The following is a 25770-nucleotide window of genomic DNA, read 5'->3' on the forward strand; positions in this document are numbered from 1 at the left end:
GCACATGTGACCAGGAAGCATCTAGGGTAATCCTCACGGGAGCCCCTTGTACACGGACCTACTCAAAGATCGGATAAAGATACTTCCGACTGATTCGTGCAGTGCCATTCTCTAGCAGCGCTGATGAACTGCAGCTTCCTGTGTAAGCGAGGAGTATTCTCCAAACAGAAGGTTTCCCCTGGCACACAAGTTACCCAGAAGGAATCCAGAATGGTTCCACATCTATTCTATAAACTGTGAAATTAACAAACTACCTCAATGAGATAGTCCTATAACAGAGAGCAAAAACTTTCAAAGGAAAAGCAAGGAAAAGGATGACAGTCGAGATGGGATTTGTTTGGGAGAAGCGTTTTTGTGGTTCCACGCCTTGAGAAAAAGATACACAGCGGCTTCCGACATATGCATCAACTCCCATTTTTATAAGGTGAGTGGTGGGGTTTTGGTACGGTTAATTCGATTTAATATAATAATCATAATGATAATCATGATCATTATCATCATTCTTTAACATATCCCTTTCCCAAATTAAAAGAAAAAGAGAAAGAAGCAGACTGTAAGTTTCTAGATATAAACCCTGTTTAAATGGGATTATTTATTAATGTGGGGGAAATGATTAGTTTGGGGACTCTGTGTCCGTCTATGGAGGACTACGGGATAGCCTCTCCATCGATGGGAGCCATCATGTACGTTTTTGCTAAGTTTTCCATCGAAGTTGGCACCTTTGCCCCGTAGGTGCTGTGTGGATTTTCTGTGACTTTGAATGTTATCCTTTTCAAGAATTGCATTCATTATTGTGTATTTGCGAGGAAACAAGAAATATCGAAACTATCGATCGAATGTTGATTTCATCTAGAGCTATCTTGCTGGACTCACCTAGGATTTCTACAGGTCTCCCGCGCATAGGGGCAAACATTCTATTTTGAGAACCGTAGGAGGTGAGGAAAATGAAGAAAGGTGATTTTCCTTTCCCATATATTGTTAGTGTTTTCCCTTGTTGTAGTATGTTTTTGGAGCGTCTCTTGCAGTATCGAACAGAAGGATTTCCTATCGACACCCTGGTCTTGCTCGTGACTGTCCAAAGAATGCTTCTACCTCTTAATCCTTCAGAATATTTTCTAAAGATTTAGACGTTTGAAAAGTGTTTCTAGATGTCTTCGCATCTGGATTCTTAAGTTATGTTCCCGTGAACGGATAGCCAACTGTTTAGATTCTCTTCTTCTGCATATATGGATAGGATCCAATTTTTCCTTTCCCAGGGTGGTAACGTGGTCATCTCCTTGGACAACTTTAGACTGTGTCCTGAATTCAGAGCCGGTCGGTCCGAAGTTCCGGAGGCCCGGGCCTGCGGCAGGTGTGTGAGGGGCGGCAGCCTCGGGGACTGAGCCTCCACATCTCCAATCTGACCCTCTCTCCAGGGGCCACGGGGCGGGGTCCGGGCCGGCCGGGGGCGGGAGCCGGGGCGGGCGCGGAGGGCGAAGGCCCCCCCTCCCCTTCCCAGCCCAGGGGGGCGGGGCAGAAAGAGAGGCAGAGCAAAAAGCCTACGGCACCCGGGATTCCCAGGCGGTCTCCCATCCAAGTACTAACCGGGCCCGACCCTGCTTAGCTTCCGAGGTGAGACGAGATCGGGTGCGTTCAGGGTGGTCTGGCCGTAGACGAGGGCGGCCGCCCCCGGACGCCTCAAGAGGCCGAGCTGCTGCGACGCGTCCCTCCCTGCGCAGTCGGGTCCCTCCCGCCGCCCTGGCCCTTCGCTAGCCCACCTGCCCGGATCGGGGTGGGGGTGGGGGGCCAGGCGGAGCCTCACGGGTCTCGCGCGCGCGCCCTCCCACCCCCACCCAAACCACGGACGCACCGCCGTCCCACACCCCGAGGAGCAGACCCACGGGCACGCGCGCAGGGACAGGCTTCCACGCGTGGGAGCGGAGGGCCGGAGCCGGAGAGTGCGCGAGAGAGGGCCCTCCGCCGGCCCACGCGAGGGCACGGTGGGGAGGGGCTTTGGGGCGGGGCCGGGAGGAGGAGGCAGGGCCGCGCCTGCCGCTGGTCCGTCACCCGGAGGTCCTGAAGATCTGCAGTGTCCCCCCCCCACCCCGCCACCCCACCCCCGTCTGGGGAGGACCGTTCTGCCCCGATTCCCCTCAGGGCCTGCGTGTGGCAGCAGCCCCCGCGCGGGGGCGGGGGGCGGCGCCGGGGGCCGGAGCCGGCTATCCTGTGGCCCGCTGGGGTGGGGTTTGGGGTGTGTAGCCAGGGGTCCAGGGGCCGGTGGGTGGTTTGGGTTTGGGTGCGTGCGCTCCGTGTGCTGTTGTGTGTCCTCTCTGCCCAGGTGGCCAGCGACTCGCCCTGTGCGGCGCGCCGGTGTGTCTCTCGGGAGCCCCGTCGGCGGCGAGGAGCCCGCCCGGCGTGAGGCCCGGGCCCGAGGCCCGGGTGTGCGGCGGAGAGAAAGTGCACGGTGGGCCGGGTGTCCGGGGGCCCAGGACACGGTTTGCCGCCGTGGGCTGTCCCGCGCCGGGTGTACGCGATGTCCCGGAGTGCGGGGCGGCGGGTGCGGGGTCGGGGGGAGAGGAGACCCGGCGGCACTTAGGGATCCCGCCGCCCGGCCCCGGCCCGGTGTGGGGCCCAGGGTTGGGGCTCCGCTGCCGGCCCAACGGAACGCCTGGGACGCTCTGCCGCTGCCGCCACCTGGCGGTGGTGCTGCAGCGGGGGAGAGGGGAGGAAGCCCCGGGCGGGGGCAGCGGGTCGCGCCGAGGGGGGGCAGGGGCCGGGGCCCGAGGGCGAAAGTGGGGGCGGGCGCAGAAGGCGGGGGGCCCCCCCACCCCCGACCCCCCGGCGGGCGGGACAAAAGAAGAAGCAAAAGCCTACAGCACCCGGTATTCCCAGGCGGTCTCCCATCCAAGTACTTACCGGGCCCGACCCTGCTTAGCTTCCCAGACCAGAGGAGATCGGGCACGTTCAGGGTGCTATGGCCCTAGACGGCAGCGGCCGTCCCCGGACGCCTCGAGAGGCCCAGCTGCTACGCGGCCCTCCCGGCCCAGCGCCCCCCACCCGACCCCGCGCCCTCCTGCTGCCCAGTAGCCTTCAGAGCCTCGCTCTCTAGCTGCTACATACACACCAAACACTCAACACTTTGCCACAAACACATACACCAATGACAACAAAATTCAAACACTCAATAGCACATCTATTCAAAGCACGGAGGACACAAACGGGAGGACAATGTGTGACTTGTCAGATTCTACAGACGTCAGGAGCCCACATGAAGGCTCAGGGAAATATTCCAAAGGAGTGTGACGTGGCTCAGAGCTCCTTGGACATGAGCAGACTGGCTTCGGCGGACGGCAGCTCTTACATTTTCACAGTGGAGCCGGAACAATAGAAGGTTCCTTCCTTGCCTTTCCTACTTCATGCAGTAGGAACCAGTCCACGGTTCTATGGTGCATGGCTACGATTATTCTGTGGGATCCTGCAAAGAAGAAATGCTGTTGGTGTCTTTGGGTACTGGGAATCTGGGTGTGAGAGGAAGAGGTGAAATCGGTAAAGTAATGTAAAAAAACTCTCAGTTCTCAGTTTGAACTTGGATTATCAGTGTAAACTCAATGTGTTTTCCTGTAATTTTTTTCTCTTTTCTTTCTCTCTTTCTTTTTTTTTTTTTTTTTTAAGTTTTTCCACGGTAAGTGCTGAGACATAGGTGCGAACTCGACACTAGTGCATTTCACCAGCATCTAGATTGTGGTCTCCGCCAACCATCGTTATTAAACGGTCCTAAGACTTACTGGAGACATACGCTGACTTGAAGTCTGGGGCGGGAAACGCACGCTTCTCATACTGGGAAGCGCGGATGCTACCATATCCAACAGGACGAGGGTCACGTCAAAAGACACAGGAACCAGAATGAGTAGACTCCCGTTTGCCAAACACAGGACGGTTTGATCGCCAGCAAGTCTAATAATTGCAAGATATTGAAACACGTTCAATACGTTTAAATCCACGATGAAACCCCTCACAATGCAAAAATAGCTCGGGTCACTGCGGACAGCGGTAGGAAACAAAGGGAAATGGTGACAACCGGGGCTGCCCCCGACTAGTCGCGATGTATGGACACTCTTTCAAAAGACATCTCAACCCCTCACAAGGTATGGACTGTATTTGGACTGGATTCAAAGAAACTGAAATGAGCGTGTGTGTCTCAGGGAAACGCAAACATTGAGTACTTGCTGTTATCTCTAACACGGTGAAATTTTTACATGGAATAAGGTGGCTGTGAGTACCCTGAAAAAGGGAAGAAAGCCTCTACCTTTGATAGAAACATATTGACTTTTTATCGTTGGAGGGATATTATTAAGGGGATCATGAACTTAAGGTAGGAGGGGTATAAAAGAAACAAGATCTGGCCAGGGGTTGGTGATTTCTTGAGTCAGGGTAGTGAGAAAGTATTCTGCTATTCTTTCCGATTTTGTTTCTATTTCAAATTTTCCATAATAAAAAGTTTCCAAAGATACCATGAAGAGGGTCAAAAACAAGCTTCAAACAGGACAAGGTATCTGTAGCCCATATAATTGGCAAAATATGACTGTTACAGAATATCTACGTTTAATACGCTTAATACGCCTTTGGCCCCGTGTCCTCATTATTGGTCAAGGAAATGCAGAATAAAAAATGAAGCCAGATATAGTTTCCAACTCACCAGATTGAGGAAACTTAAGAAACTGATCACTGTGTTGGCTTTGAGGAAAACTCTTGCACACACCCTGCTGATATGGGAGGCGAAATTATAGGACCATTTGGAAAACACTGTAGCCTAAATGGAAATGAATAAACACTGGCATAATTCAGGAGCAAGCATATTCTCTGAGTAGCACGTACCAGAGAGAAGATAGGGCACATGTGACCAGGAAGCATCTAGGGTAATCCTCACGGGAGCCCCTTGTACACGGACCTAGTCAAAGATCGCATAAAGATGCTTCGACTGATTCGTGCAGTGCCATTCTCTAGCAGCGCTGATGAACTGCAGCTTCCTGTGTAAGCGAGGAGTATTCTCCAAACAGAAGGTTTCCCCTGGCACACAAGTTGCCCAGAAGGAATCCAGAATGGTTCCACATCTATTCTATAAACTGTGAAATTAACAAACTACCTCAATGAGATAGTCCTATAACAGAGAGCAAAAACTTTCAAAGGAAAAGCAAGGAAAAGGATGACAGTCGAGATGGGATTTGTTTGGGAGAAGCGTTTTTGTGGTTCCACGCCTTGAGACAAAGATACACAGCGGCTTCCCACATATGCATCAACTCCCATTTTTATAAGGTGAGTGGTGGGGTTTTGGTACGGTTAATTCGATTTAATATAATAATCATAATGATAATCATGATCATGATCATCATTCTTTAACATATCCCTTTCCCAAATTAAAAGAAAAAGAGAAAGAAGCAGATTGTAAGTTTCTAGTTATAAACCCTGTTTAAATGGGATTATTTATTAATGTGGGGGAAATGATTAGTTTGGGGACTCTGTGTCCGTCTATCGAGGACTACGGGATAGCCTCTCCATCGATTGGAGCCATCATGTACGTTTTTGCTAGGTTTTCCATCTAAGTTGGCACCTTTGCCCCGTAGGTGCTGTGTGGATTTTCTGTGACTTTGAATGTTATCCTTTTCAAGAATTGCATTCATTATTGTGTATTTGCGAGGAAATAAGAAATATCGAAACTATCGATCGAATGTTGATTTCATCTAGAGCTATCTTGCTGGACTCACCTAGGATTTCTACAGGTCTCCCGCGCATAGGGGCAAACATTCTCTTTTGAGAACCGTAGGAGGTGAGGAAAATGAAGAAAGGTGATTTTCCTTTCCCATATATTGTTAGTGTTTTCCCTTGTTGTAGTATGTTTTTGGAGCGTCTCTTGCAGTATCGAACAGAAGGATTTCCTATCGACACCCTGGTCTTGCTCGTGACTGTCCAAAGAATGCTTCTACTTCTTAATCCTTCAGAATATGTTCTAAAGATTTAGACGTTTGAAAAGTGTTTCTAGATGTCTTCGCCTCTGGATTCCTGAATTATGTTACCGTGAACGAATAGCCAGCTGTTTAGATTCTCTTCTTCTGCATATGTGGATAGGGTCCAATTTTTCCTGTCCTAGGGTGGTAACGTGGTCATCTCCTTGGACAACTTTAGACTGTGTCCTGAATTCAGAGCCGGTCGGTCAGAAGTTCCGGAGGCCCGGACCTGCGGCAGGTGTGTGAGGGGCGACAGCCTCGGGGACTGAGCCTCCACATCTCCAATCTGACCCTGTCTCCAGGGGCCACGGGGCAGGGTCCGGGCCGGCCGGGGGCGGAGCCGGGCCGGGCGCGGAGGGCGAAGGCCCCCCCCTCCCCTTCCCAGCCCAGGGGGGCGGGACAGAAAAAGAAGCAGAGCAAAAAGCCTAGGGCACCCGGGATTCCCAGGCGGTCTCCCATCCAAGTCCTAACCGGGCCCGACCCTGCTTAGCTTCCGAGGTGAGACGAGATCGGGCGCGTTCAGGGCGGTCTGGCCGTAGACGAGGGCGGCCGCCCCCGGACGCCTCAAGAGGCCGATCTGCTGCGACGCGTCCCTCCCTGCGCAGTCGGGTCCCTCCCGCCGCCCTGGCCCTTCGCTAGCCCACCTGCCCTTATCGGGGTGGGGGTGGGGGGCCAGGCGGAGCCTGACGGGTCTCGCGCGCGCGCCCTCCCACCCCCACCCAAACCACGGACGCACCGCCGTCCCACACCCCGAGGAGCAGACCCACGGGCACGCGCGCAGGGACAGGCTTCCACGCGTGGGAGCGGAGGGCCGGAGCCGGAGAGTGCGCGAGAGAGGGCCCTCCGCCGGCCCACGCGAGGGCACGGTGGGGAGGGGCTTTGGGGCGGGGCCGGGAGGAGGAGGCAGGGCCGCGCCTGCCGCTGGTCCGTCACCCGGAGGTCCTGAAGATCTGCAGTGTCCCCCCCCACCCCGCCACCCCACCCCCGTCTGGGGAGGACCGTTCTGCCCCGATTCCCCTCAGGGCCTGCGTGTGGCAGCAGCCCCCGCGCGGGGGCGGGGGGCGGCGGGGCGGCCAGAGCCGGCTATCCTGTAGCCCGGTGGGGTGGGGTTTGGGGTGGGTAGCCACGGGTCGGGGGGCCGGTGGGTCCTTTGGGTTTGGGTGCGTGCGCTCCGTGTGCTGTTGTGTGTCCTCTCTGCCCAGGGGGCCAGCGACTCGCCCTGTGCGGCGCGCCGGTGTGTCTCTCGGAGCCCCGTCGGCGGCGAGGAGCCCGCCCGGCGTGAGGCCCGGGCCCGAGGCCCGGGTGTGCGGCGGAGAGAAAGTGCACGGTGGGCCGGGTGTCCGGGGGCCCAGGACACGGTTTGCCGCCGTGGGCTGTCCCGCGCCGGGTGTACGCGATGTCCCGGAGTGCGGGGCGGCGGGTGCGGGGTCGGGGGGAGAGGAGACCCGGCGGCACTTAGGGATCCCGCCGCCCGGCCCCGGCCCGGTGTGGGGCCCAGGGTTGGGGCTCCGCTGCCGGCCCAACGGAACGCCTGGGACGCTCTGCCGCTGCCGCCACCTGGCGGTGGTGCTGCAGCGGGGGAGAGGGGAGGAAGCCCCGGGCGGGGGCAGCGGGTCGCGCCGAGGGGGGGCAGGGGCCGGGGCCCGAGGGCGAAAGTGGGGGCGGGCGCAGAAGGCGGGGGGCCCCCCCACCCCCGACCCCCCGGCGGGCGGGACAAAAGAAGAAGCAAAAGCCTACAGCACCCGGTATTCCCAGGCGGTCTCCCATCCAAGTACTTACCGGGCCCGACCCTGCTTAGCTTCCCAGACCAGAGGAGATCGGGCACGTTCAGGGTGCTATGGCCCTAGACGGCAGCGGCCGTCCCCGGACGCCTCGAGAGGCCCAGCTGCTACGCGGCCCTCCCGGCCCAGCGCCCCCCACCCGACCCCGCGCCCTCCTGCTGCCCAGTAGCCTTCAGAGCCTCGCTCTCTAGCTGCTACATACACACCAAACACTCAACACTTTGCCACAAACACATACACCAATGACAACAAAATTCAAACACTCAATAGCACATCTATTCAAAGCACGGAGGACACAAACGGGAGGACAATGTGTGACTTTTCAGATTCTACAGACGTCAGGAGCCCACATGAAGGCTCAGGGAAATATTCCAAAGGAGTGTGACGTGGCTCAGAGCTCCTTGGACATGAGCAGACTGGCTTCGGCGGACGGCAGCTCTTACATTTTCACAGTGGAGCCGGAACAATAGAAGGTTCCTTCCTTGCCTTTCCTACTTCATGCAGTAGGAACCAGTCCACGGTTCTATGGTGCATGGCTACGATTATTCTGTGGGATCCTGCAAAGAAGAAATGCTGTTGGTGTCTTTGGGGACTGGGAATCTGGGTGTGAGAGGAAGAGGTGAAATCGGTAAAGTAATGTAAAAAAACTCTCAGTTCTCAGTTTGAACTTGGATTATCAGTGTAAACTCAATGTGTTTTCCTGTAATTTTTTTCTCTTTTCTTTCTCTCTTTCTTTTTTTTTTTTTTTTTTAAGTTTTTCCACGGTAAGTGCTGAGACATAGGTGCGAACTCGACACTAGTGCATTTCACCAGCATCTAGATTGTGGTCTCCGCCAACCATCGTTATTAAACGGTCCTAAGACTTACTGGAGACATACGCTGACTTGAAGTCTGGGGCGGGAAACGCACGCTTCTCATACTGGGAAGCGCGGATGCTACCATATCCAACAGGACGAGGGTCACGTCAAAAGACACAGGAACCAGAATGAGTAGACTCCCGTTTGCCAAACACAGGACGGTTTGATCGCCAGCAAGTCTAATAATTGCAAGATATTGAAACACGTTCAATACGTTTAAATCCACGATGAAACCCCTCACAATGCAAAAATAGCTCGGGTCACTGCGGACAGCGGTAGGAAACAAAGGGAAATGGTGACAACCGGGGCTGCCCCCGACTAGTCGCGATGTATGGACACTCTTTCAAAAGACATCTCAACCCCTCACAAGGTATGGACTGTATTTGGACTGGATTCAAAGAAACTGAAATGAGCGTGTGTGTCTCAGGGAAACGCAAACATTGAGTACTTGCTGTTATCTCTAACACGGTGAAATTTTTACATGGAATAAGGTGGCTGTGAGTACCCTGAAAAAGGGAAGAAAGCCTCTACCTTTGATAGAAACATATTGACTTTTTATCGTTGGAGGGATATTATTAAGGGGATCATGAACTTAAGGTAGGAGGGGTATAAAAGAAACAAGATCTGGCCAGGGGTTGGTGATTTCTTGAGTCAGGGTAGTGAGAAAGTATTCTGCTATTCTTTCCGATTTTGTTTCTATTTCAAATTTTCCATAATAAAAAGTTTCCAAAGATACCATGAAGAGGGTCAAAAACAAGCTTCAAACAGGACAAGGTATCTGTAGCCCATATAATTGGCAAAATATGACTGTTACAGAATATCTACGTTTAATACGCTTAATACGCCTTTGGCCCCGTGTCCTCATTATTGGTCAAGGAAATGCAGAATAAAAAATGAAGCCAGATATAGTTTCCAACTCACCAGATTGAGGAAACTTAAGAAACTGATCACTGTGTTGGCTTTGAGGAAAACTCTTGCACACACCCTGCTGATATGGGAGGCGAAATTATAGGACCATTTGGAAAACACTGTAGCCTAAATGGAAATGAATAAACACTGGCATAATTCAGGAGCAAGCATATTCTCTGAGTAGCACGTACCAGAGAGAAGATAGGGCACATGTGACCAGGAAGCATCTAGGGTAATCCTCACGGGAGCCCCTTGTACACGGACCTAGTCAAAGATCGCATAAAGATGCTTCGACTGATTCGTGCAGTGCCATTCTCTAGCAGCGCTGATGAACTGCAGCTTCCTGTGTAAGCGAGGAGTATTCTCCAAACAGAAGGTTTCCCCTGGCACACAAGTTGCCCAGAAGGAATCCAGAATGGTTCCACATCTATTCTATAAACTGTGAAATTAACAAACTACCTCAATGAGATAGTCCTATAACAGAGAGCAAAAACTTTCAAAGGAAAAGCAAGGAAAAGGATGACAGTCGAGATGGGATTTGTTTGGGAGAAGCGTTTTTGTGGTTCCACGCCTTGAGACAAAGATACACAGCGGCTTCCCACATATGCATCAACTCCCATTTTTATAAGGTGAGTGGTGGGGTTTTGGTACGGTTAATTCGATTTAATATAATAATCATAATGATAATCATGATCATGATCATCATTCTTTAACATATCCCTTTCCCAAATTAAAAGAAAAAGAGAAAGAAGCAGATTGTAAGTTTCTAGTTATAAACCCTGTTTAAATGGGATTATTTATTAATGTGGGGGAAATGATTAGTTTGGGGACTCTGTGTCCGTCTATCGAGGACTACGGGATAGCCTCTCCATCGATTGGAGCCATCATGTACGTTTTTGCTAGGTTTTCCATCTAAGTTGGCACCTTTGCCCCGTAGGTGCTGTGTGGATTTTCTGTGACTTTGAATGTTATCCTTTTCAAGAATTGCATTCATTATTGTGTATTTGCGAGGAAATAAGAAATATCGAAACTATCGATCGAATGTTGATTTCATCTAGAGCTATCTTGCTGGACTCACCTAGGATTTCTACAGGTCTCCCGCGCATAGGGGCAAACATTCTCTTTTGAGAACCGTAGGAGGTGAGGAAAATGAAGAAAGGTGATTTTCCTTTCCCATATATTGTTAGTGTTTTCCCTTGTTGTAGTATGTTTTTGGAGCGTCTCTTGCAGTATCGAACAGAAGGATTTCCTATCGACACCCTGGTCTTGCTCGTGACTGTCCAAAGAATGCTTCTACTTCTTAATCCTTCAGAATATGTTCTAAAGATTTAGACGTTTGAAAAGTGTTTCTAGATGTCTTCGCCTCTGGATTCCTGAATTATGTTACCGTGAACGAATAGCCAGCTGTTTAGATTCTCTTCTTCTGCATATGTGGATAGGGTCCAATTTTTCCTGTCCTAGGGTGGTAACGTGGTCATCTCCTTGGACAACTTTAGACTGTGTCCTGAATTCAGAGCCGGTCGGTCAGAAGTTCCGGAGGCCCGGACCTGCGGCAGGTGTGTGAGGGGCGACAGCCTCGGGGACTGAGCCTCCACATCTCCAATCTGACCCTGTCTCCAGGGGCCACGGGGCAGGGTCCGGGCCGGCCGGGGGCGGAGCCGGGCCGGGCGCGGAGGGCGAAGGCCCCCCCCTCCCCTTCCCAGCCCAGGGGGGCGGGACAGAAAAAGAAGCAGAGCAAAAAGCCTAGGGCACCCGGGATTCCCAGGCGGTCTCCCATCCAAGTCCTAACCGGGCCCGACCCTGCTTAGCTTCCGAGGTGAGACGAGATCGGGCGCGTTCAGGGCGGTCTGGCCGTAGACGAGGGCGGCCGCCCCCGGACGCCTCAAGAGGCCGATCTGCTGCGACGCGTCCCTCCCTGCGCAGTCGGGTCCCTCCCGCCGCCCTGGCCCTTCGCTAGCCCACCTGCCCTTATCGGGGTGGGGGTGGGGGGCCAGGCGGAGCCTGACGGGTCTCGCGCGCGCGCCCTCCCACCCCCACCCAAACCACGGACGCACCGCCGTCCCACACCCCGAGGAGCAGACCCACGGGCACGCGCGCAGGGACAGGCTTCCACGCGTGGGAGCGGAGGGCCGGAGCCGGAGAGTGCGCGAGAGAGGGCCCTCCGCCGGCCCACGCGAGGGCACGGTGGGGAGGGGCTTTGGGGCGGGGCCGGGAGGAGGAGGCAGGGCCGCGCCTGCCGCTGGTCCGTCACCCGGAGGTCCTGAAGATCTGCAGTGTCCCCCCCCACCCCGCCACCCCACCCCCGTCTGGGGAGGACCGTTCTGCCCCGATTCCCCTCAGGGCCTGCGTGTGGCAGCAGCCCCCGCGCGGGGGCGGGGGGCGGCGGGGCGGCCAGAGCCGGCTATCCTGTAGCCCGGTGGGGTGGGGTTTGGGGTGGGTAGCCACGGGTCGGGGGGCCGGTGGGTCCTTTGGGTTTGGGTGCGTGCGCTCCGTGTGCTGTTGTGTGTCCTCTCTGCCCAGGGGGCCAGCGACTCGCCCTGTGCGGCGCGCCGGTGTGTCTCTCGGAGCCCCGTCGGCGGCGAGGAGCCCGCCCGGCGTGAGGCCCGGGCCCGAGGCCCGGGTGTGCGGCGGAGAGAAAGTGCACGGTGGGCCGGGTGTCCGGGGGCCCAGGACACGGTTTGCCGCCGTGGGCTGTCCCGCGCCGGGTGTACGCGATGTCCCGGAGTGCGGGGCGGCGGGTGCGGGGTCCGGGGGAGAGGAGACCCGGCGGCACTTAGGGATCCCGCCGCCCGGCCCCGGCCCGGTGTGGGGCCCAGGGTTGGGGCTCCGCTGCCGGCCCAACGGAACGCCTGGGACGCTCTGCCGCTGCCGCCACCTGGCGGTGGTGCTGCAGCGGGGGAGAGGGGAGGAAGCCCCGGGCGGGGGCAGCGGGTCGCGCCGAGGGGGGGGAGGGGCCGGGGCCCGAGGGCGAAAGTGGGGGCGGGCGCAGAAGGCGAGGGGGGGCCCCCCCACCCCCGACCCCCCGGCGGGCGGGACAAAAGAAGAAGCAAAAGCCTACAGCACCCGGTATTCCCAGGCGGTCTCCCATCCAAGTACTAACCGGGCCCCCGACCCTGCTTAGCTTCCCAGACCAGACGAGATCGGGCACGTTCAGGGTGCTATGGCCCTAGACGGCAGCGGCCGTCCCCGGACGCCTCGAGAGGCCCAGCTGCTACGCGGCCCTCCCGGCCCAGCGCCCCCCACCCGACCCCGCGCCCTCCTGCTGCCCAGTAGCCTTCAGAGCCTCGCTCTCTAGCTGCTACATACACACCAAACACTCAACACTTTGCCACAAACACATACACCAATGACAACAAAATTCAAACACTCAATAGCACATCTATTCAAAGCACGGAGGACACAAACGGGAGGACAATGTGTGACTTGTCAGATTCTACAGACGTCAGGAGCCCACATGAAGGCTCAGGGAAATATTCCAAAGGAGTGTGACGTGGCTCAGAGCTCCTTGGACATGAGCAGACTGGCTTCGGCGGACGGCAGCTCTTACATTTTCACAGTGGAGCAGCCGGAAAAGTAGAAAGTTCCTTCCTCGCCTTTCCTACTTCATGCAGTGGGAACCAGTCCACGGTTCTATGGTGCATGGCTACGATTATTCTGTGGGATCCTGCAAAGAAGAAATGCTGTTGGTGTCTTTGGGGACTGGGAATCTGGGTGTGAGAGGAAGAGGTGAAATCGGTAAAGTAATGTAAAAAAACTCTCAGTTCTCAGTTTGAACTTGGATTATCAGTGTAAACTCAATGTGTTTTCCTGTAATTTTTTTTTTCTTTTCTTTCTCTCTTTCTTTCTTTTCTTTTCTTTTTTTTTTTTTTTTTTTTTTTAAGTTTTTCCACGGTAAGTGCTGAGACATAGGTGCGAACTCGACACTAGTGCATTTCACCAGCCTCTAGATCGTGGTCTCCGCCAACCATCGTTATTAAACGGTCCTAAGACTTACTGGAGACATACGCTGACTTGAAGTCTGGGGCGGGAAACGCACGCTTCTCATACTGGGAAGCGCGGATGCTACCATATCCAACAGGACGAGGGTCACGTCAAAAGACACAGGAACCAGAATGAGTAGACTCCCGTTTGCCAAACACAGGACGGTTTGATCGCCAGCAAGTCTAATGATTGCAAGATATTGAAACACGTTAAATACGTTTAAATCCACGATGAAACCCCTCACAATGCAAAAATAGCTCGGGTCACTGCGGACAGCGGTAGGAAACAAAGGGAAATGGTGACAACCGGGGCTGCCCCCGACTAGTCGCGATGTATGGACACTCTTTCAAAAGACATCTCAACCCCTCACAAGGTATGGACTGTATTTGGACTGGATTCAAAGAAACTGAAATGAGCGTGTGTGTCTCAGGGAAACGCAAACATTGAGTACTTGCTGTTATCTCTAACACGGTGAAATTTTTACATGGAATAAGGTGGCTGTGAGTACCCTGAAAAAGGGAAGAAAGCCTCTACCTTTGATAGAAACATATTGACTTTTTATCGTTGGAGGGATATTATTAAGGGGATCATGAACTTAAGGTAGGAGGGGTATAAAAGAAACAAGATCTGGCCAGGGGTTGGTGATTTCTTGAGTCAGGGGAGTGAGAAAATACTCTACTATTCTTTCCGATTTTGTTTCTATTCCAAATTTCCCATCATGAAAAGTTTCCAAAGATACCATGAAGAGGGTCAAAAACAAGCTGCAAACAGGACAAGGTATCTGTAGCCCATATAATTGGCAAAATATTACTGTTACAGAATATCTACGTTTAATACGCTTAATACGCCTTTGGCCCCGTGTCCTCATTATTGGTCAAGGAAATGCAGAATAAAAAATGAAGCCAGATATAGTTTCCAACTCACCAGATTGAGGAAACTTAAGAAACTGATCACTGTGTTGGCTTTGAGGAAAACTCTTGCACACACCCTGCTGATATGGGAGGCGAAATTATAGGACCATTTGGAAAACACTGTAGCCTAAATGGAAATGAATAAACACTGGCATAATTCAGGAGCAAGCATATTCTCTGAGTAGCACGTACCAGAGAGAAGATAGGGCACATGTGACCAGGAAGCATCTAGGGTAATCCTCACGGGAGCCCCTTGTACACGGACCTACTCAAAGATCGGATAAAGATACTTCCGACTGATTCGTGCAGTGCCATTCTCTAGCAGCGCTGATGAACTGCAGCTTCCTGTGTAAGCGAGGAGTATTCTCCAAACAGAAGGTTTCCCCTGGCACACAAGTTACCCAGAAGGAATCCAGAATGGTTCCACATCTATTCTATAAACTGTGAAATTAACAAACTACCTCAATGAGATAGTCCTATAACAGAGAGCAAAAACTTTCAAAGGAAAAGCAAGGAAAAGGATGACAGTCGAGATGGGATTTGTTTGGGAGAAGCGTTTTTGTGGTTCCACGCCTTGAGAAAAAGATACACAGCGGCTTCCGACATATGCATCAACTCCCATTTTTATAAGGTGAGTGGTGGGGTTTTGGTACGGTTAATTCGATTTAATATAATAATCATAATGATAATCATGATCATTATCATCATTCTTTAACATATCCCTTTCCCAAATTAAAAGAAAAAGAGAAAGAAGCAGACTGTAAGTTTCTAGATATAAACCCTGTTTAAATGGGATTATTTATTAATGTGGGGGAAATGATTAGTTTGGGGACTCTGTGTCCGTCTATGGAGGACTACGGGATAGCCTCTCCATCGATGGGAGCCATCATGTACGTTTTTGCTAAGTTTTCCATCGAAGTTGGCACCTTTGCCCCGTAGGTGCTGTGTGGATTTTCTGTGACTTTGAATGTTATCCTTTTCAAGAATTGCATTCATTAGTGTGTATTTGCGAGGAAACAAGAAATATCGAAACTATCGATCGAATGTTGATTTCATCTAGAGCTATCTTGCTGGACTCACCTAGGATTTCTACAGGTCTCCCGCGCATAGGGGCAAACATTCTATTTTGAGAACCGTAGGAGGTGAGGAAAATGAAGAAAGGTGATTTTCCTTTCCCATATATTGTTAGTGTTTTCCCTTGTTGTAGTATGTTTTTGGAGCGTCTCTTGCAGTATCGAACAGAAGGATTTCCTATCGACACCCTGGTCTTGCTCGTGACTGTCCAAAGAATGCTTCTACCTCTTAATCCTTCAGAATATTTTCTAAAGATTTAGACGTTTGAAAAGTGTTTCTAGATGTCTTCGCATCTGGATTCTTAAGTTATGTTCCCGTGAACGGATAGCCAACTGTTTAGATTCTCTTCTTCTGCATATATGGATAGGATCCAATTTTTCCTTTCCCAGGGTGGTAACGTGGTCATCTCCTTGGACAACTTTAGACTGTGTCCTGAATTCAGAGCCGGTCGGTCCGAAGTTCCGGAGGCCCGGGCCTGCGGCAGGTGTGTGAGGGGCGGCAGCCTCGGGGACTGAGCCTCCACATCTCCAATCTGACCCTCTCTCCAGGGGCCACGGGGCGGGGTCCGGGCCGGCCGGGGGCGGGAGCCGGGGCGGGCGCGGAGGGCGAAGGCCCCCCCTCCCCTTCCCAGCCCAGGGGGGCGGGGCAGAAAGAGAGGCAGAGCAAAAAGCCTACGGCACCCGGGATTCCCAGGCGGTCTCCCATCCAAGTACTAACCGGGCCCGACCCTGCTTAGCTTCCGAGGTGAGACGAGATCGGGTGCGTTCAGGGTGGTCTGGCCGTAGACGAGGGCGGCCGCCCCCGGACGCCTCAAGAGGCCGAGCTGCTGCGACGCGTCCCTCCCTGCGCAGTCGGGTCCCTCCCGCCGCCCTGGCCCTTCGCTAGCCCACCTGCCCGGATCGGGGTGGGGGTGGGGGGCCAGGCGGAGCCTCACGGGTCTCGCGCGCGCACCCTCCCACCCCCACCCAAACCACGGACGCACCGCCGTCCCACAGCCCGAGGAGCAGACCCACGGGCACGCGCGCAGGGACAGGCTTCCACGCGTGGGAGCGGAGGGCCGGAGCCGGAGAGTGCGCGAGAGAGGGCCCTCCGCCGGCCCACGCGAGGGCACGGTGGGGAGGGGCTTTGGGGCGGGGCCGGGAGGAGGAGGCAGGGCCGTGCCTGCCGCTGGTCCGTCACCCGGAGGTCCTGAAGATCTGCAGTGTCCCCCCCCACCCCGCCACCCCACCCCCGTCCGGGGAGGACCGTTCTGCCCCGATTCCCCTCAGGGCCTGCGTGTGGCAGCAGCCCCCGCGCGGGGGCGGGGGGCGGCGCGGGGGGCCAGAGCCGGCTATCCTGTGGCCCGCTGGGGTGGGGTTTGGGGTGTGTAGCCAGGGGTCAAGGGGCCGGTGGGTGGTTTGGGTTTGGGTGCGTGCGCTCCGTGTGCTGTTGTGTGTCCTCTCTGCCCAGGTGGCCAGCGACTCGCCCTGTGCGGCGCGCCGGTGTGTCTCTCGGGAGCCCCGGCGGCGGCGAGGAGCCCGCCCGGCGTGAGGCCCGGGCCCGAGGCCCGGGTGTGCGGCGGAGAGAAAGTGCACGGTGGGCCGGGTGTCCGGGGGCCCAGGACACGGTTTGCCGCCGTGGGCTGTCCCGCGCCGGGTGTACGCGATGTCCCGGAGTGCGGGGCGGCGGGTGCGGGGTCGGGGGGAGAGGAGACCCAGCGGCACTTAGGGATCCCGCCGCCCGGCCCCGGCCCGGTGTGGGGCCCAGGGTTGGGGCTCCGCTGCCGGCCCAACGGAACGCCTGGGACGCTCTGCCGCTGCCGCCACCTGGCGGTGGTGCTGCAGCGGGGGAGAGGGGAGGAAGCCCCGGGCGGGGGCAGCGGGTCGCGCCGAGGGGGGGGAGGGGCCGGGGCCCGAGGGCGAAAGTGGGGGCGGGCGCAGAAGGCGGGGGGCCCCCCCACCCCCGACCCCCCAGCGGGCGGGACAAAAGAAGAAGCAAAAGCCTACAGCACCCGGTATTCCCAGGCGGTCTCCCATCCAAGTACTAACCTGGCCCGACCCTGCTTAGCTTCCCAGACCAGAGGAGATCGGGCACGTTCAGGGTGCTATGGCCCTAGACGGCAGCGGCCGTCCCCGGACGCCTCGAGAGGCCCAGCTGCTACGCGGCCCTCCCGGCCCAGCGCCCCCCACCCGACCCCGCGCCCTCCTGCTGCCCAGTAGCCTTCAGAGCCTCGCTCTCTAGCTGCTACATACACACCAAACACTCAACACTTTGCCACAAACACATACACCAATGACAACAAAATTCAAACACTCAATAGCACATCTATTCAAAGCACGGAGGACACAAACGGGAGGACAATGTGTGACTTGTCAGATTCTACAGACGTCAGGAGCCCACATGAAGGCTCAGGGAAATATTCCAAAGGAGTGTGACGTGGCTCAGAGCTCCTTGGACATGAGCAGACTGGCTTCGGCGGACGGCAGCTCTTACATTTTCACAGTGCAGCCGGAACAATAGAAGGTTCCTTCCTCGCCTTTCCTAGTTCATGCAGTAGGAACCAGTCCACGGTTCTATGGTGCATGGCTACGATTATTCTGTGGGATCCTGCAAAGAAGAAATGCTGTTGGTGTCTTTGGGTACTGGGAATCTGGGTGTGAGAGGAAGAGGTGAAATCGGTAAAGTAATGTAAAAAAACTCTCAGTTCTCAGTTTGAACTTGGATTATCAGTGTAAACTCAATGTGTTTTCCTGTAATTTTTTTTTTCTTTTCTTTCTCTCTTTCTTTCTTTTCTTTTCTTTTTTTTTTTTTTTTTTTTTTTAAGTTTTTCCACGGTAAGTGCTGAGACATAGGTGCGAACTCGACACTAGTGCATTTCACCAGCCTCTAGATCGTGGTCTCCACCAACCATCGTTATTAAACGGTCCTAAGACTTACTGGAGACATACGCTGACTTGAAGTCTGGGGCGGGAAACGCACGCTTCTCATACTGGGAAGCGCGGATGCTACCATATCCAACAGGACGAGGGTCACGTCAAAAGACACAGGAACCAGAATGAGTAGACTCCCGTTTGCCAAACACAGGACGGTTTGATCGCCAGCAAGTCTAATGATTGCAAGATATTGAAACACGTTAAATACGTTTAAATCCACGATGAAACCCCTCACAATGCAAAAATAGCTCGGGTCACTGCGGACAGCGGTAGGAAACAAAGGGAAATGGTGACAACCGGGGCTGCCCCCGACTAGTCGCGATGTATGGACACTCTTTCAAAAGACATCTCAACCCCTCACAAGGTATGGACTGTATTTGGACTGGATTCAAAGAAACTGAAATGAGCGTGTGTGTCTCAGGGAAACGCAAACATTGAGTACTTGCTGTTATCTCTAACACGGTGAAATTTTTACATGGAATAAGGTGGCTGTGAGTACCCTGAAAAAGGGAAGAAAGCCTCTACCTTTGATAGAAACATATTGACTTTTTATCGTTGGAGGGATATTATTAAGGGGATCATGAACTTAAGGTAGGAGGGGTATAAAAGAAACAAGATCTGGCCAGGGGTTGGTGATTTCTTGAGTCAGGGGAGTGAGAAAATACTCTACTATTCTTTCCGATTTTGTTTCTATTCCAAATTTCCCATCATGAAAAGTTTCCAAAGATACCATGAAGAGGGTCAAAAACAAGCTGCAAACAGGACAAGGTATCTGTAGCCCATATAATTGGCAAAATATTACTGTTACAGAATATCTACGTTTAATACGCTTAATACGCCTTTGGCCCCGTGTCCTCATTATTGGTCAAGGAAATGCAGAATAAAAAATGAAGCCAGATATAGTTTCCAACTCACCAGATTGAGGAAACTTAAGAAACTGATCACTGTGTTGGCTTTGAGGAAAACTCTTGCACACACCCTGCTGATATGGGAGGCGAAATTATAGGACCATTTGGAAAACACTGTAGCCTAAATGGAAATGAATAAACACTGGCATAATTCAGGAGCAAGCATATTCTCTGAGTAGCACGTACCAGAGAGAAGATAGGGCACATGTGACCAGGAAGCATCTAGGGTAATCCTCACGGGAGCCCCTTGTACACGGACCTACTCAAAGATCGGATAAAGATACTTCCGACTGATTCGTGCAGTGCCATTCTCTAGCAGCGCTGATGAACTGCAGCTTCCTGTGTAAGCGAGGAGTATTCTCCAAACAGAAGGTTTCCCCTGGCACACAAGTTACCCAGAAGGAATCCAGAATGGTTCCACATCTATTCTATAAACTGTGAAATTAACAAACTACCTCAATGAGATAGTCCTATAACAGAGAGCAAAAACTTTCAAAGGAAAAGCAAGGAAAAGGATGACAGTCGAGATGGGATTTGTTTGGGAGAAGCGTTTTTGTGGTTCCACGCCTTGAGAAAAAGATACACAGCGGCTTCCGACATATGCATCAACTCCCATTTTTATAAGGTGAGTGGTGGGGTTTTGGTACGGTTAATTCGATTTAATATAATAATCATAATGATAATCATGATCATTATCATCATTCTTTAACATATCCCTTTCCCAAATTAAAAGAAAAAGAGAAAGAAGCAGACTGTAAGTTTCTAGATATAAACCCTGTTTAAATGGGATTATTTATTAATGTGGGGGAAATGATTAGTTTGGGGACTCTGTGTCCGTCTATGGAGGACTACGGGATAGCCTCTCCATCGATGGGAGCCATCATGTACGTTTTTGCTAAGTTTTCCATCGAAGTTGGCACCTTTGCCCCGTAGGTGCTGTGTGGATTTTCTGTGACTTTGAATGTTATCCTTTTCAAGAATTGCATTCATTAGTGTGTATTTGCGAGGAAACAAGAAATATCGAAACTATCGATCGAATGTTGATTTCATCTAGAGCTATCTTGCTGGACTCACCTAGGATTTCTACAGGTCTCCCGCGCATAGGGGCAAACATTCTATTTTGAGAACCGTAGGAGGTGAGGAAAATGAAGAAAGGTGATTTTCCTTTCCCATATATTGTTAGTGTTTTCCCTTGTTGTAGTATGTTTTTGGAGCGTCTCTTGCAGTATCGAACAGAAGGATTTCCTATCGACACCCTGGTCTTGCTCGTGACTGTCCAAAGAATGCTTCTACCTCTTAATCCTTCAGAATATTTTCTAAAGATTTAGACGTTTGAAAAGTGTTTCTAGATGTCTTCGCATCTGGATTCTTAAGTTATGTTCCCGTGAACGGATAGCCAACTGTTTAGATTCTCTTCTTCTGCATATATGGATAGGATCCAATTTTTCCTTTCCCAGGGTGGTAACGTGGTCATCTCCTTGGACAACTTTAGACTGTGTCCTGAATTCAGAGCCGGTCGGTCCGAAGTTCCGGAGGCCCGGGCCTGCGGCAGGTGTGTGAGGGGCGGCAGCCTCGGGGACTGAGCCTCCACATCTCCAATCTGACCCTCTCTCCAGGGGCCACGGGGCGGGGTCCGGGCCGGCCGGGGGCGGGAGCCGGGGCGGGCGCGGAGGGCGAAGGCCCCCCCTCCCCTTCCCAGCCCAGGGGGGCGGGGCAGAAAGAGAGGCAGAGCAAAAAGCCTACGGCACCCGGGATTCCCAGGCGGTCTCCCATCCAAGTACTAACCGGGCCCGACCCTGCTTAGCTTCCGAGGTGAGACGAGATCGGGTGCGTTCAGGGTGGTCTGGCCGTAGACGAGGGCGGCCGCCCCCGGACGCCTCAAGAGGCCGAGCTGCTGCGACGCGTCCCTCCCTGCGCAGTCGGGTCCCTCCCGCCGCCCTGGCCCTTCGCTAGCCCACCTGCCCGGATCGGGGTGGGGGTGGGGGGCCAGGCGGAGCCTCACGGGTCTCGCGCGCGCACCCTCCCACCCCCACCCAAACCACGGACGCACCGCCGTCCCACAGCCCGAGGAGCAGACCCACGGGCACGCGCGCAGGGACAGGCTTCCACGCGTGGGAGCGGAGGGCCGGAGCCGGAGAGTGCGCGAGAGAGGGCCCTCCGCCGGCCCACGCGAGGGCACGGTGGGGAGGGGCTTTGGGGCGGGGCCGGGAGGAGGAGGCAGGGCCGTGCCTGCCGCTGGTCCGTCACCCGGAGGTCCTGAAGATCTGCAGTGTCCCCCCCCACCCCGCCACCCCACCCCCGTCCGGGGAGGACCGTTCTGCCCCGATTCCCCTCAGGGCCTGCGTGTGGCAGCAGCCCCCGCGCGGGGGCGGGGGGCGGCGCGGGGGGCCAGAGCCGGCTATCCTGTGGCCCGCTGGGGTGGGGTTTGGGGTGTGTAGCCAGGGGTCAAGGGGCCGGTGGGTGGTTTGGGTTTGGGTGCGTGCGCTCCGTGTGCTGTTGTGTGTCCTCTCTGCCCAGGTGGCCAGCGACTCGCCCTGTGCGGCGCGCCGGTGTGTCTCTCGGGAGCCCCGGCGGCGGCGAGGAGCCCGCCCGGCGTGAGGCCCGGGCCCGAGGCCCGGGTGTGCGGCGGAGAGAAAGTGCACGGTGGGCCGGGTGTCCGGGGGCCCAGGACACGGTTTGCCGCCGTGGGCTGTCCCGCGCCGGGTGTACGCGATGTCCCGGAGTGCGGGGCGGCGGGTGCGGGGTCGGGGGGAGAGGAGACCCAGCGGCACTTAGGGATCCCGCCGCCCGGCCCCGGCCCGGTGTGGGGCCCAGGGTTGGGGCTCCGCTGCCGGCCCAACGGAACGCCTGGGACGCTCTGCCGCTGCCGCCACCTGGCGGTGGTGCTGCAGCGGGGGAGAGGGGAGGAAGCCCCGGGCGGGGGCAGCGGGTCGCGCCGAGGGGGGGGAGGGGCCGGGGCCCGAGGGCGAAAGTGGGGGCGGGCGCAGAAGGCGGGGGGCCCCCCCACCCCCGACCCCCCAGCGGGCGGGACAAAAGAAGAAGCAAAAGCCTACAGCACCCGGTATTCCCAGGCGGTCTCCCATCCAAGTACTAACCTGGCCCGACCCTGCTTAGCTTCCCAGACCAGACGAGATCGGGCACGTTCAGGGTGCTATGGCCCTAGACGGCAGCGGCCGTCCCCGGACGCCTCGAGAGGCCCAGCTGCTACGCGGCCCTCCCGGCCCAGCGCCCCCCACCCGACCCCGCGCCCTCCTGCTGCCCAGTAGCCTTCAGAGCCTCGCTCTCTAGCTGCTACATACACACCAAACACTCAACACTTTGCCACAAACACATACACCAATGACAACAAAATTCAAACACTCAATAGCACATCTATTCAAAGCACGGAGGACACAAACGGGAGGACAATGTGTGACTTGTCAGATTCTACAGACGTCAGGAGCCCACATGAAGGCTCAGGGAAATATTCCAAAGGAGTGTGACGTGGCTCAGAGCTCCTTGGACATGAGCAGACTGGCTTCGGCGGACGGCAGCTCTTACATTTTCACAGTGCAGCCGGAACAATAGAAGGTTCCTTCCTCGCCTTTCCTAGTTCATGCAGTAGGAACCAGTCCACGGTTCTATGGTGCATGGCTACGATTATTCTGTGGGATCCTGCAAAGAAGAAATGCTGTTGGTGTCTTTGGGTACTGGGAATCTGGGTGTGAGAGGAAGAGGTGAAATCGGTAAAGTAATGTAAAAAAACTCTCAGTTCTCAGTTTGAACTTGGATTATCAGTGTAAACTCAATGTGTTTTCCTGTAATTTTTTTTTTCTTTTCTTTCTCTCTTTCTTTCTTTTCTTTTCTTTTTTTTTTTTTTTTTTTTTTTTAAGTTTTTCCACGGTAAGTGCTGAGACATAGGTGCGAACTCGACACTAGTGCATTTCACCAGCCTCTAGATCGTGGTCTCCGCCAACCATCGTTATTAAACGGTCCTAAGACTTACTGGAGACATACGCTGACTTGAAGTCTGGGGCGGGAAACGCACGCTTCTCATACTGGGAAGCGCGGATGCTACCATATCCAACAGGACGAGGGTCACGTCAAAAGACACAGGAACCAGAATGAGTAGACTCCCGTTTGCCAAACACAGGACGGTTTGATCGCCAGCAAGTCTAATGATTGCAAGATATTGAAACACGTTAAATACGTTTAAATCCACGATGAAACCCCTCACAATGCAAAAATAGCTCGGGTCACTGCGGACAGCGGTAGGAAACAAAGGGAAATGGTGACAACCGGGGCTGCCCCCGACTAGTCGCGATGTATGGACACTCTTTCAAAAGACATCTCAACCCCTCACAAGGTATGGACTGTATTTGGACTGGATTCAAAGAAACTGAAATGAGCGTGTGTGTCTCAGGGAAACGCAAACATTGAGTACTTGCTGTTATCTCTAACACGGTGAAATTTTTACATGGAATAAGGTGGCTGTGAGTACCCTGAAAAAGGGAAGAAAGCCTCTACCTTTGATAGAAACATATTGACTTTTTATCGTTGGAGGGATATTATTAAGGGGATCATGAACTTAAGGTAGGAGGGGTATAAAAGAAACAAGATCTGGCCAGGGGTTGGTGATTTCTTGAGTCAGGGGAGTGAGAAAATACTCTACTATTCTTTCCGATTTTGTTTCTATTCCAAATTTCCCATCATGAAAAGTTTCCAAAGATACCATGAAGAGGGTCAAAAACAAGCTGCAAACAGGACAAGGTATCTGTAGCCCATATAATTGGCAAAATATTACTGTTACAGAATATCTACGTTTAATACGCTTAATACGCCTTTGGCCCCGTGTCCTCATTATTGGTCAAGGAAATGCAGAATAAAAAATGAAGCCAGATATAGTTTCCAACTCACCAGATTGAGGAAACTTAAGAAACTGATCACTGTGTTGGCTTTGAGGAAAACTCTTGCACACACCCTGCTGATATGGGAGGCGAAATTATAGGACCATTTGGAAAACACTGTAGCCTAAATGGAAATGAATAAACACTGGCATAATTCAGGAGCAAGCATATTCTCTGAGTAGCACGTACCAGAGAGAAGATAGGGCACATGTGACCAGGAAGCATCTAGGGTAATCCTCACGGGAGCCCCTTGTACACGGACCTACTCAAAGATCGGATAAAGATACTTCCGACTGATTCGTGCAGTGCCATTCTCTAGCAGCGCTGATGAACTGCAGCTTCCTGTGTAAGCGAGGAGTATTCTCCAAACAGAAGGTTTCCCCTGGCACACAAGTTACCCAGAAGGAATCCAGAATGGTTCCACATCTATTCTATAAACTGTGAAATTAACAAACTACCTCAATGAGATAGTCCTATAACAGAGAGCAAAAACTTTCAAAGGAAAAGCAAGGAAAAGGATGACAGTCGAGATGGGATTTGTTTGGGAGAAGCGTTTTTGTGGTTCCACGCCTTGAGAAAAAGATACACAGCGGCTTCCGACATATGCATCAACTCCCATTTTTATAAGGTGAGTGGTGGGGTTTTGGTACGGTTAATTCGATTTAATATAATAATCATAATGATAATCATGATCATTATCATCATTCTTTAACATATCCCTTTCCCAAATTAAAAGAAAAAGAGAAAGAAGCAGACTGTAAGTTTCTAGATATAAACCCTGTTTAAATGGGATTATTTATTAATGTGGGGGAAATGATTAGTTTGGGGACTCTGTGTCCGTCTATGGAGGACTACGGGATAGCCTCTCCATCGATGGGAGCCATCATGTACGTTTTTGCTAAGTTTTCCATCGAAGTTGGCACCTTTGCCCCGTAGGTGCTGTGTGGATTTTCTGTGACTTTGAATGTTATCCTTTTCAAGAATTGCATTCATTATTGTGTATTTGCGAGGAAACAAGAAATATCGAAACTATCGATCGAATGTTGATTTCATCTAGAGCTATCTTGCTGGACTCACCTAGGATTTCTACAGGTCTCCCGCGCATAGGGGCAAACATTCTATTTTGAGAACCGTAGGAGGTGAGGAAAATGAAGAAAGGTGATTTTCCTTTCCCATATATTGTTAGTGTTTTCCCTTGTTGTAGTATGTTTTTGGAGCGTCTCTTGCAGTATCGAACAGAAGGATTTCCTATCGACACCCTGGTCTTGCTCGTGACTGTCCAAAGAATGCTTCTACCTCTTAATCCTTCAGAATATTTTCTAAAGATTTAGACGTTTGAAAAGTGTTTCTAGATGTCTTCGCATCTGGATTCTTAAGTTATGTTCCCGTGAACGGATAGCCAACTGTTTAGATTCTCTTCTTCTGCATATATGGATAGGATCCAATTTTTCCTTTCCCAGGGTGGTAACGTGGTCATCTCCTTGGACAACTTTAGACTGTGTCCTGAATTCAGAGCCGGTCGGTCCGAAGTTCCGGAGGCCCGGGCCTGCGGCAGGTGTGTGAGGGGCGG

At 53.4% G+C, this 25770-nt stretch overlaps 3 non-coding genes and 7 pseudogenes across 3 annotated transcripts; all 10 read right to left on the bottom strand.

Annotated features, from left to right (window-relative positions):
* Window positions 1-1535: 1535 nt before the first annotated feature.
* Window positions 1536-1654, bottom strand: LOC123629647. The gene has a single exon (XR_006732136.1). It is a non-coding gene; the product is annotated as a 5S ribosomal RNA (ribosomal RNA).
* Window positions 1655-2846: 1192 nt separating this feature from the next.
* LOC123629652 lies at window positions 2847-2965 on the bottom strand (annotated as a pseudogene).
* A 3438-nt stretch (window positions 2966-6403) lies between these two features.
* LOC123629654 lies at window positions 6404-6522 on the bottom strand (annotated as a pseudogene).
* Window positions 6523-7711: 1189 nt separating this feature from the next.
* On the bottom strand, window positions 7712-7830 carry LOC123629653 (annotated as a pseudogene).
* Window positions 7831-11268: 3438 nt separating this feature from the next.
* LOC123629655 lies at window positions 11269-11387 on the bottom strand (annotated as a pseudogene).
* A 1192-nt stretch (window positions 11388-12579) lies between these two features.
* LOC123629656 lies at window positions 12580-12700 on the bottom strand (annotated as a pseudogene).
* Window positions 12701-16162: 3462 nt separating this feature from the next.
* LOC123629657 lies at window positions 16163-16281 on the bottom strand. Its single transcript, XR_006732137.1, has one exon. It is a non-coding gene; the product is annotated as a 5S ribosomal RNA (ribosomal RNA).
* Window positions 16282-17472: 1191 nt separating this feature from the next.
* LOC123629649 lies at window positions 17473-17591 on the bottom strand (annotated as a pseudogene).
* Window positions 17592-21050: 3459 nt separating this feature from the next.
* Window positions 21051-21169, bottom strand: LOC123629658. The gene has a single exon (XR_006732138.1). It is a non-coding gene; the product is annotated as a 5S ribosomal RNA (ribosomal RNA).
* Window positions 21170-22360: 1191 nt separating this feature from the next.
* Window positions 22361-22479, bottom strand: LOC123629648 (annotated as a pseudogene).
* Window positions 22480-25770: the final 3291 nt, after the last annotated feature.

Source organism: Lemur catta, unplaced genomic scaffold, assembly GCF_020740605.2.
Source record: "Lemur catta isolate mLemCat1 unplaced genomic scaffold, mLemCat1.pri scaffold_197_ctg1, whole genome shotgun sequence".
NCBI lineage: Eukaryota > Metazoa > Chordata > Mammalia > Primates > Lemuridae > Lemur > Lemur catta.